Here is a 12,001-nt window from a genome sequence, read left to right as displayed (position 1 = left end):
ATTCGGGATAGGACAGTTCGGGCCAACTTCAAGCTGAAAATATCGTGTCCGAACCTGATATTTCGGACCAAAAATAACGGACTTTTCTAGCCAAAATTGGACGGACCTAATTTTGGACGGCCAAAGCCCTAAAAAAATTTTAAAATCGGACCCAAAAAATCTACCCAAATCCATCATTATTTGTATCAGGGCAGGCCAAGCCTAAATCTGTATTTGGCATAATATAAACTAGGATACATGGACACTCCATCCAACTATCGCTTGAGAATTGAGATTAACGTTTTCCTATATTCGTTTCGTACTCGTATATGTGTCAGTATCCGTTCCTGTACAACCTAGATTATAAATGGACTAACACCGACCGCAGACCTAGTTTTCCGTCAAACTTAAAACACAATATCGGAAACACCATTCAAAGTTTCACGTATATTAATGCAAAGTTTTACTCATAAATATCTTTGATTTGATTTCAGCAAAATAACATAAAATTGATCAAAACAAATTTGAAAAGATCATACTTAACTTTATCTATCAATATCTAATAATAAAGCAATACTTGTAAGAGTAATTTCACACCATTTGTAAAAAAATTGTAAAGTTGTTACGAGTAATATTTTTTTCAACGCTACCCTAAAAATGATTGTGAATACAAAGGTTTACTAATTAACTAATTTAAGTGATAAATAATACCACATTGTTAAATAAGGATTTCTTATATTATACAGTAATAAATTAAACTTTGAGCATTTGGTCAGAGATTTTCAAGTATTTATAACAAAGAAATACTCACTGCTTATATCATCTTTTCTAAAGGTGTCAAAACCCAACCTGACTGATCTAACTTAAAACCGAGTTGAAAAAAAAAACCAAATTGAGATTTCAACTTGTATGAACACAATAATTTAGCATGACTCAAATCTAAAATAAGACATGACCTAATCCGATTCCACCGAATCCGACCCGAACACTCGAATAGACACCTTTAATCTTTTCACTCCCAAACTTTTTAGTATCCTTGCCCAAACTATATCTTTTCTCTTTTTTTTTCCATAATATTCCTCCAAACAATTTGAAGGATTTATGTCTTCGTCAAGTGCAATTACTAGATATATCATGGATCAATATTATGGAGATAATAAGTTCATTCTTTTGGGTCCATCATTGTCTGTTGCTAGATATGATAAATGATCTTTGGGCTAGTCAAATAGTCCAAATCCCAATAGAATGGATCCTATAAGGTCACACATAAGGGTCATGGATTGAACAAAGCATGAAGCTCATTCACGGGCCTCATGAGGTAATGACAAGCCACATGAAAAGTAAGGCTAGAGTAGTTTGGGTTGATTAGGAGTTTGGACTTTACATGGACTATAATTATATAAGAAATATATAAATAGAGGCCTTGCTTAGGTTAAGCATGCAAGTCAGAATTAACCTAGGCCGTAAAGTGTGAAGCAAGCAACCAACCAATCTCTCCTATCCCCTCTATCACACGGCTCTCTCTCTCCCCTCGTCCCGTACAACCGTACAAACCACCCAAGCAAGGTGGTTGCTCTCGGTGATGGTGGTGGTTCGTGACTTGATCGTTTCCTATCCTCTCAGTAGAAGGTAAATCGAAGGGTTCGTTCTCAACTAACTAGCATTAGTGGAGATTTTTCTAGCCCGTGGACTAGTATCTATAATCCTATTAGTAGTATCAGTTAGCGTAATGCATGTATGCATATTAATCATAATTCTTTGACGTACACAAATTTTAATTCAATTAAGAGGGAGAATAATTTATTCATGGGTCAATTATTATTTTAAGGTGATTTAACAGATGGAATCGTTAAATATGATTTAATTGCTCAATTTTTGCCTAAAATTTGACCGATTTTGCCCTAATATGTTTGAAAAATTCGAACCCCCCAACCCTAATTTCGGAATTTTTTAAACCCTAAATTTTGATTTTGTGTTTTGTGTTTTGAATAATTTCGATTGTTTATAGTTTCATGAATTTAATTTAATTGATTCATGTATAAATTATGAATTTTGCATGATCGATGATTTAATTAAAGTGTTAAATTGAATTAAAAATTATTTTCATGAAGAACCCTAATTTTACAATTAAATGTGATTTAATTTTAAATTACTTGGACTAATTTAATTAATAAGTGTTGATTTTAATTAAATTAAAACACACCACTCACACACACAAAAAAAAAAAACATACTACTTTTTGGCTTATTTGGGGCGGTGGTGCAGCCACGGTGGCTGCCGCCGGTGGTGAACCAAGAGGGAGGGCATGGGCGGGGCAGCAGGTCCAAGCAAAGGAGGCAGCAACAGCATCGTGCAACAGTTGTGCGGCACTGCTGCTGCCGTGTGTCCCTGCTCTGCAACGTACACCATACGGTGTACGGCCACCGTGGTTGGTTTCGGCTGGCCACACCACGATTGCTTGCGCTATTTTTCAAAAATAAAAAATTATTTAATTTAAAATTCAAAATTAAAATCAGATTTTATTTTGAAAGATAATATCAAATTTAAAAGTTCTTATTTTGATAAGTTTTCAAAATTAAAGTTGTTAATGTTGATTAGTTTGTTAGGATATTTTGAGCAAAAGATTCCATATGGATAATTATTGATTTAATAATAAGATTATCCCATAATTATTTTAGGATATAATTGATTTAAAATTATGTGATTGGCTAGTAATTAGGATAGAATCTCCTAAATTAGTTAGGATAATCATGGAGAATAAATATGATTCTTTCCAGATTAAAATAAGATTTGATTCTATCTCATACCTAACTTAAAATATATGATATTTAATAAATGGTCATGAATAATACATGATATTATCTAATTACAGATTAAAATATGAGATATTTTGGTACCATGTTCCTTAATTATGAACATTCGATGTTGTAGTTTAGGCAAGCATGTTTACGTAATATTTATTATGTGGTAATTTTATAATATATGATATTATGTTGCTATATAATGACTAGTATGGCCCTGTAGATTACTAAATACGATCTGCGCATTGTGATGTGTTTTTGTAATCTAAATACGGTATGCGTACCGTTAAGTATTTTGTAATTTATTTTATATTTAAGTATTAAATAGAATAGAGTAGAATTACAAGTTGCAGTTAATCCAAGAAGGGCATGGAGTGAAGGCCCAAAGGAGCAAGGTGGATGAGATCCATGAGATTCAAGTGGGAGCTTTTGGTTTACTAGTTTTCTTAGGATTAAGGGGCCATACTATGTCTTGTTTATTTATGCATTAGTAGATTATGCATGCTAGGTTTTTTTTTTATGTTTATGATGATGCGCTAGAGTTCACTAAATTAATCACAACATAATAAATCTAGATCCAAGAAATATTGAGATTGTTTTTCCAATTAAATACCCAACAACCCTTCGATCGTGAGTGACATGTCTGCCTCCTCAGGGTGTCACTTGTTATCTTAGGTAATTTGGGGTAGGTCACGTTTTACACATTTAATTGGTTGTGCTTAACAAGGTTACCTAAAGCATTTAGAACCTTGAATCAAAGGGTAATAATTAAACATGAGATGGCTAATTATTCAACCAAGAGTTACAATTTGTAAAGAGTTTACTTACCTTGAAAATGTAATGGTTGATGGTAAGGCCTCATTCCGTTCAACTATTACACAAATAAAGGATCTTGGAATCACTTAATACAATTGGGACGAATTTTATTGATAAAGTGCTTTAAAGTTACCTAATTAACAAATTTTATGGTGCTTTAATGTTTATTAACATATTATATATTGAACTTTGCCTTATTTTGTTTGTAGAGCACTAATGAAAGCACTCATTTACCACTAAGAATAAGGCTAAACTTAAGAAGCTTCAGAGATTGGGAAAGGGAGCTTAGAAATGTTCTAAGGAGACAAGCTCGAAGCTCGTCGTTATATTCCAATCGAAAGCTGATTTACAGTTGGATTTACTTCTGAAAGGCACACGAAAGATAATTCGGATGCAGAGAAAGTCAGGAATCTCATCTTATCTTCTACTTCAATCCATTGGGCTAGAAAGTTTGAGAACTATGAGCCAACCTTGTTGCTAAATTGCCTATATGATGAATGTAGAGGATGTGTACGACCATTAGGCAAAGCAGGTGTAACACCCTAGAATTTCCTTTCCTTTAAAATATCTGTTTTGCTATTTTTGAAATACAAAATAGGAAAATCTAAGACATTACTGTCACCGTGAAAACGACTAAGGCAATTATCAAAGACACACAGCAGAAGACTCACTTTAAAAACCATTCAAAACAAGTCAACTCAAATAGTCAAACCAAACGAAAGTAAAGTTAAACCAAAATCAAATATAGTCAACCTACAACTTGAAACCATTGTAGGCTCTTTCCAAAACCCAAACGAATAATAAAACCTTTGCGTTAATGTCACAAGCAATTTTATAATAATAAAAGCAAATAAAACATATCATATTCATATGGAAACTAAACAGGATTCTCTCTTCACTCATGCCCATCATGAATATGCTTCATCACTTGAAAAGTTTCTCTTTACTTTGTCCCCACTACTCGCCATTAGAATTGTTCGTCGTAAGGCCAAGATAAAGACAAGGCCAAACAAACATACAAACGCACAATCAGCAATGCTGAGTGCATAAGCGTAAACAGTTACACATTAACATGCTTTTATCCTATCAACACACAACTTACCTTGTTGCACCTATTTACAATCATACAACATACAACACAACCAACCAATAAATAAATAAATTGCTTAGTTAATTTGATTACGCATCGAACGGGATTTCCCCCTAACCTGCCCCAATAAAGGGGTACTAACACAGGAGCTAACCTTGCCAGTATAAAAGAACCACTCGTAAGTGGCGAAATTCCTACGTAAAATAAAAAGGAAAATACAGCGTCCTGTACTCCCAGTAGAAGCTATGGTTAAATATAAAACCCCATAACTCCCCCCATATGTTCATACTCGAGGTATATACGTTCCAAAAGTTTTGGTGCGTAATCTCTTTCACTTTACGTTGTTTACATATTTTAGACTTGGTGATGACTCTCAATCCATAACACAATCAATCATCATAAATCATTCAAGCAATCAAACATACCAATTTAATTCTTGAGTAATTAGTGACCATATTTAATTTAATGTTGAACCCTTTTTAAACTATCTCGGCAATAAATAACACCTTAAGCACATAATGCACCACAAATACTATCCCTCGGTGTTTAGAATACCTTAAGTGCACTTAGACACCAAAGTATAATCAACTATTTCACCAAATGTCACTGAGCACTTTAATAATTCACCAAATGTCATCAAGGTTTTCAAAATTCACCAAATGCCACCGAGTTTTAAAAAAATTCACCGAGTGCCATTAATGACTGACGACCGTTAACTCCGTTAGTCATTAGGGTTTAATCATGACACATGTGATGATATGATTGGTTCATTAAAAAAATCTTAAAATAACAAAAAAAAAGTCAGCCACCAGGGAGTCAGGCCAGCCCACTAGCCCAGGCCAGCCCCCTTGCCGCCGGGAAGGGGAATGGGAGGGAGAAGCACAGCTAAGAGGAGAGCGAAAGTCCGACAGCCTCCCAGCCATTCCCCTCCCCTTTTCGACTCCGACAACCCCACCCAATACCCCATTCCACTCCCCTTTTCGATTTCCGGCCACCCCACCCAAAACACCTTTCCCCTCCCCTTTCGTTTTCGGCCACCCACCCACACAACCTGAAAACCCTTTTCAATTCGTAGGTGCTCGTTTTTTTGCTCGAATTCCGCTGGTTTTCTTTGCAATTTGTGTGTAAAATCTTCTTCTCATTACAATATAATTATTTCCATGTATAATCCTTGCTTCATTGTCAAATTTCATACAAATTTGTGAAAAATTCGAAAACCCCCTTGGAAAAATTGATTTGGGGCTTTCTCGTGTGATGCTTGTTTGATGAAATTGTTTGTCCCATGTTGTTACATTCTTGATTGTGAGCATTTTGATAGTAATTTTGTAGAAAATGGTGAAGAAATGAGCATGTTGTGTTCTTGCCTTTGAGCTTGAACGTGGGTTTTAATGGTGGTGGAAAGATGACGGAGAAGGAATGAGGAAGGGGCGGGGCCGCCTGCACGCCTGCCAGGGAGGGACGCCGGCGATAGGGAGGGGTTTAGGGTGGGGTGGGCGGCCTGCCGTTTGAGGGTGGTTGAAGGGGTAGTGGGTGGGGATTTGGTGGTTTTCTTTTTTCTTTTTTATTATTTTTTTTATTTTTTTTTAAATATTTTTTGGTTTATTTTTTATTTTTTAATTTTTGTTTAATTATTTTTTTTTTAAAAAATGAACTAATTAGAAGGTGACACGTGACAAGTGGTGGAGTCAACTAACGGACACTGACGGCCAACTAACGGTCGTTAGTCATTAATGACACTCGGTGAATTTTTTTAAAGCTCGGTGGCATTTGGTGAATTTTGAAAACCTTGATGGAATTTGATGAATTATTAAAGTGCTCAGTGGCATTTGGTGAAATAGCCGAAATATAATTAAATCCTCGTGTACATAGACACTTAAATAGCTCCTTTCCCATGCTTATAGCATCAATAAAAGTTATATGAACCATGATATTTCAATATTCCAAACTCAATTAAACATTTAGTTTAATTAAACATGCTCTCAATCATGCCAATAATAAAAGTGTGGTTCATAATCAACATGCCAACATAATTAATTCCAATCAATAATTCACCTCAAATAATTCTTACTTCACAAATCAATCACCAAAGTCAATCCAATAAAAAATTTCAACCAATACCTATCATGACGCTTCCTTGGAAATAATTAAACAAAGCCTAGCATGCTTCTACACACTTAAATAATTACCGAGTATGCGAACGTACCTCGAATATGATCTCAAGCCACGATTACACAAAATCACTCACTTGGAAGTCTCCTACAACCTAAAATTATAAAGAGACATTAACACCTATTCATAATAAATTTTCAGCAACATACACACTCTTTAAAACACTTTTAAACCTTCTAAAACATGCTGAAAATTAATTTAAACCACCTACTTTTATTCCCAATTAATGGGTAATTAAAAATCCTTTCAAGAAACATAATTCTAGTCTCTACATAAAAATTCCAGCATTATAAAAACTCTTAAACTTGCTATAATTTAGTTTAAAAACATTAATTTCTATATTTTTAATCAACTACAATCAAATTCCATCAATAAACATTAATTTAGAAACCTAGGGTTTTCAATTTGGAGCTTTTTAATTCAAAAACCAAATCTGAAAATTATTGTAATACCCCGTATTTTTTATACGTATATTAATTTTCATTATATAATGAAATATTTAAATAATTTAAAATGAATTATTTATGGTATTTTAATAATTTAAAAAGGTTTATTTTAATTAAAAGTCCATTTATATTTATTTAATTGCTTTGGAAATACTTTATTTTATTATTTAAAAACTTTGGGGCATAATTATTTTATAAAATAAAATTTTAAAGTCAGTGGAGTTTTAAAGAAAGTCAAATGTCATTTTAAATAGGAGTAGCAATCATTAAGGGTACGTAGAAAAGGAATTTAAGCTAGGAGGGTTTTGAGAGAGGGTATAAATACTCATCACATGAGCAAGTTATACCTTGCCCAAGGTAGAGAATACCCAAAGGTAAAATATCTCTCTCTCTCCTCTTATTTTTCCCCCTCCCCTTTTGTTTTTTACTTCACACGCACACACACATGGTGGCCGGCCGCCGGCACCACTTCCCACCGGCCGGCCTTCGCCAGCAGCAGTTGCCGGCATGGAGGGCGACAGCAACCCCCTCCCATCCGTGCGGTTGTGTTTTTTTTTTTAAAAAAAAAAATAAACTCTCTCCCCCTCTCTCTCTCTTTTGTTTTAAATCAATCCAACCTTGTTTAATTATTAATTTTTGGTGTGTGTGATGATTTCATGTTGTTCTAATTATGATTATTATGTAATTAATTTTTAGATTTAGTTTTTGAATCAAAAAGCCCCAATATGAAACCCCTCGTGTACATAGACAGTCATTAATGGCACTCGGTGAATTTTTTTAAAACCCCAATTAAAGCCTCAATTAAAACTCGGAGTTAACGGTACATAGACACTTAAAGCCTCAACATAATTAATTTTCCCAATTTGAAAGCCCCAATTAAATCCTCGTGTACACTTAAATCCTCGTGTACATAGATTTAGCCGAAATATAATCAATTGATTGTAGTTGATTGAAATTATTGAAATAGGTGTTTTTAAACATAATTACAACAATTTTATAAGTTTTATAAAGCTGGAATTTTTATATAACGGTTAGAATTATGTTTCTTGAAAGGATTTTTAATTACCCATTAATTGGGAATAAAAGTAGGTGGTTAAATTAATTCTCAGCATGTGTTAGAGGGTTTAAAAGTGATTTAAAGAGTGTATATATTGCTGGAAATTTATACAAATAGGTATTAATGTCTCTTTGTAATTTTGGGTCGGAGGAGATTTCCAAGTGTGTGATTTCGTGTAGTCGTGGCGATTTTGAGATCATATTCGAGGTACGTTCGCGTCCTCGGTATTTATTTAAGTCTGTAGAAGCATGTTAGGCTTTGTTTAATTAATTCCAAGGCAGTATCATGATAGGTATTGGTTGGAATTGTTGATGATATTGATGTTGGTGATTGATTTGTGAAATATGGATTACTTGTGGTGAATAGATGATTGGGATTAATTATGTTGGCATGTTGAATATGAACCACACTTTTATTATTGGCATGATTGAGAACATGTTTAATTAAACTAAATGTTTAATTTGGTTTGGAATATAAAAAGGAAATTTTATTATGGTTCATATAATTTTTATTGATGCTTTAAGCATGAGAATTGAGCTATTAAGTGTCTTGGTACACAGGAATAAAAGGAAATGTGGTGCCTAGGTGCTCTTAAGGTGTTCTAAACATCGAGGGATAGGATTTGCGGTAGTTTATGCGTTTAAGGTGTTATTTAACGTCGAGGTAGTTTAAAAAGAGTTCAACATTAAATTTATGTGGTCACTAATTATTCAAGAATTAAATCGGTATGTTTGATTGCTTGAATGATTTATGATGATTGATTGTGTTATGGATTGAGATTCATCACCAAGTTTAAAAATATGTAAACAACGTAAAGTGAAAGAGATTACGCACCAAAACTCTTGGAACGTATATACCTTGAGAATGAACATATGGGGGGAGTTATGGGGTTTTATATTTTACCATAGTTTCTACTGGGAGTATAGGACACTATATTATCCTTTATTTTATTTTATGTGCAGGACGTCCAGTCACTTTCATGTGGCATTTGCCTTCCCGATTAGCTCCCGGTGTATTTTACCTCAATTTATTTGGGGCAGGGGATTTGGTGGGAAACTCGTTCGATGCTTAATCAAATTAAATAAGCAATTCATTTATTTATTGGTTGGTTGTATGGTATGTTGTATGCTTGTGAACAGGTGCAACAAGGTAAGTTATGTATTGATAGGATAAAAGTAGGTTAATGTGTACTGTTTACGTTTATGTACTCCGCTTTGCTGATTGTGTGTTTGTATGTTTGTTTGGCCTTGTCAATATCTTGGCCCTACGACGGCAAATAGTGAGGACAAAGTAAAAGGAAGTTTTCAGCTGATGAAGCATATTTATAATGGACATGAGTGAAGAGCGATTCCTGTTTAGTTTCCATAAGAATTTGATGTGTTTATTCGCTTTGATTATTATATATTTTCTTGTGACACTAACACAAAGGTTTTAACATTCGTTTTGGGTTTTGATAAGGGCCTAAAAATGGTTCCAAGTTGTAGGTTGACTTTGTTTGACTTTGGTTTGACTTTACTTTAGTTTGGTTTGACTCTTAAGTTAACTTGTTTTAAATGGTTTTAAAATGAGTCTTCCACTGTGTGTCTTTTATAATTGTCTTAGCCGTTTTCACGGTGGTGGTAATATCTTAGATTTTCCTATTTCGTATTTTAAAAAGATCAAAACAGGTATTTTAAAGGAAAGGAATTTTTAGAGTGTTACAATTATATACATATTAATCACTATTAAAGCATCATAAAATCATCACACACACCCAAAAACACAATTAATCAAGGTTGGATTAAATAGAACAAGAGTGATACGTGTCGTTTACCGTATAAAATTAATTAATAATTTACCTCACTTAAACCTTCAAAAATAATAAAAACTGGCAAAAGGGTAAGTAAGGGTCGATCCCACGGGGAGATTAATTAATCCTTAAAACTCAAAGTCAACTTTAAAAATAAACCATATAAATAAAAGAGTATTATTCACACTATGTACAAGAGATTGGGGGGGGGGGTTTAAATGGAACGAGTAACTAAGCCAAACAAGATTAAAAATACTAATCTATTATTTAGAATAGACGACAAGCAAACCATCAATGTAATATTAATTCGATCATAGGTTAAAACGACATAACTTAGTTCGCAACTTCCTTTCATATAGTCTCCTTCAATATTCAAAACGACATAACTTAGTTCGCAACTTCCTTTCATATAGTCGATTTGATATATATAGCTCACTAAAAATTAGAATCTTGCTAATATACTTCCTACCTTAATAAACTTAATTTATTAGATCAACTCACAAACTCAAACTAGTAATATCGAGTCATTCACTCTAATCATCAATTAATGCCGCATCAAGTAATAATTTAGTATAGTCTAATTACTTCATACTAGTAATCGTGCACTGTCCCAAGTATAAATAAATTAAACGTTCATATAAAAACAAAGAATCATGTAAATCAATTAAATATCAAACTTTAATATTGAAATACGATTATACTCAGTGTTTAAACGACGAAACATAAATCAGGAAATTGAAGACCAAATTACAAAATTATAAGATAATAAATTAAGGAGAACTTATGAACTGAGCCAAGAATCAAACAGCTACTGCTCGATTTTGCCGTCAAATTAATCCCTTCGCCTTCCGATACCACCCAATCGATCAATCTTGGACCAATTCGTGCTCTACAAAGCCTTACGAACTCCCCATATATTTTTTTTTTGTGGTATAACTTGTGTACATTTTTGGGAGATATAATTAGGGATTTTTATAACCAAAAAACAACCTAGGTTTTCCAAGATTGAAGAGATAAAATCTTGAATTAGGATAAAAATTCATCTTCATTATCTTGTTTCTTGCATTTCGGATGAAATTATTAGCTCTTATTGAAGATGAACTTTGACTTAGTTTGGTTCTCTACCTCTTTGGTTTCCACGCCTAATAATTAGGCTTTTCTTCTTATCTTTTTTCTTTTCTGTAATTCACTTTTAGTTACTTCATCATTTTCCCATCACGTGGCTAGTTAGCAACTTAGATTGTTGGGATTAGTTTGGCCTCCACCGAACACATCAAACATAAAGAAATTAAGTAATATCTATATTAATTAAGTAATAAAATAAATATAAGACAAATATATTACTAAAATTATAAAAGTGGACAAATTCCTAAAATAATAGATAAAAGACAATTATAAGACTAATATGTTATATTATGCACTTATCAAAGATAAAAACTTGCGCACGAAAAAGGGGAAAGAGGGGAGAGTGGTCGGCGCCACCTCCCCGTGGCGGTTGCTGCTGCCGCTCTATGTTGATAGCGGGTGGTTGTGTTGGTGGTGGCAACCGGCCACCGGTGGTGAAGGTGGTGCGTGCGTGTAAGGTGAGAAGAGGGGAGGGGGAAAATTAAGGGGAAAGAAAAATAAAAGGAGAGAGAAAGAGATTCTACCTTTGGGTATTCTCCACCTTGGGGAGAGTGGTCGGCGCCACCTCCCCGTGGCGACTGCTGCTACCGCTCTATGCTGGTAGCGGCCGGCTGTGTTGGTGGTGGCAGTCGGCCACCGGTGGTGAAGGTGGTGCGTGCGTGTGAGGTGAGAAGAGGGGAGGGGGAAAATTAAGGGGAAAGAAAAATAAGAGGAGAGAGAAAGAGATTC

Source organism: Chenopodium quinoa, unplaced genomic scaffold (genome assembly GCF_001683475.1).
Source record: "Chenopodium quinoa cultivar QQ74 unplaced genomic scaffold, ASM168347v1, whole genome shotgun sequence".
Lineage (NCBI taxonomy): Eukaryota > Viridiplantae > Streptophyta > Magnoliopsida > Caryophyllales > Amaranthaceae > Chenopodium > Chenopodium quinoa.
Note: the sequence above shows the minus strand (reverse complement) of the source record.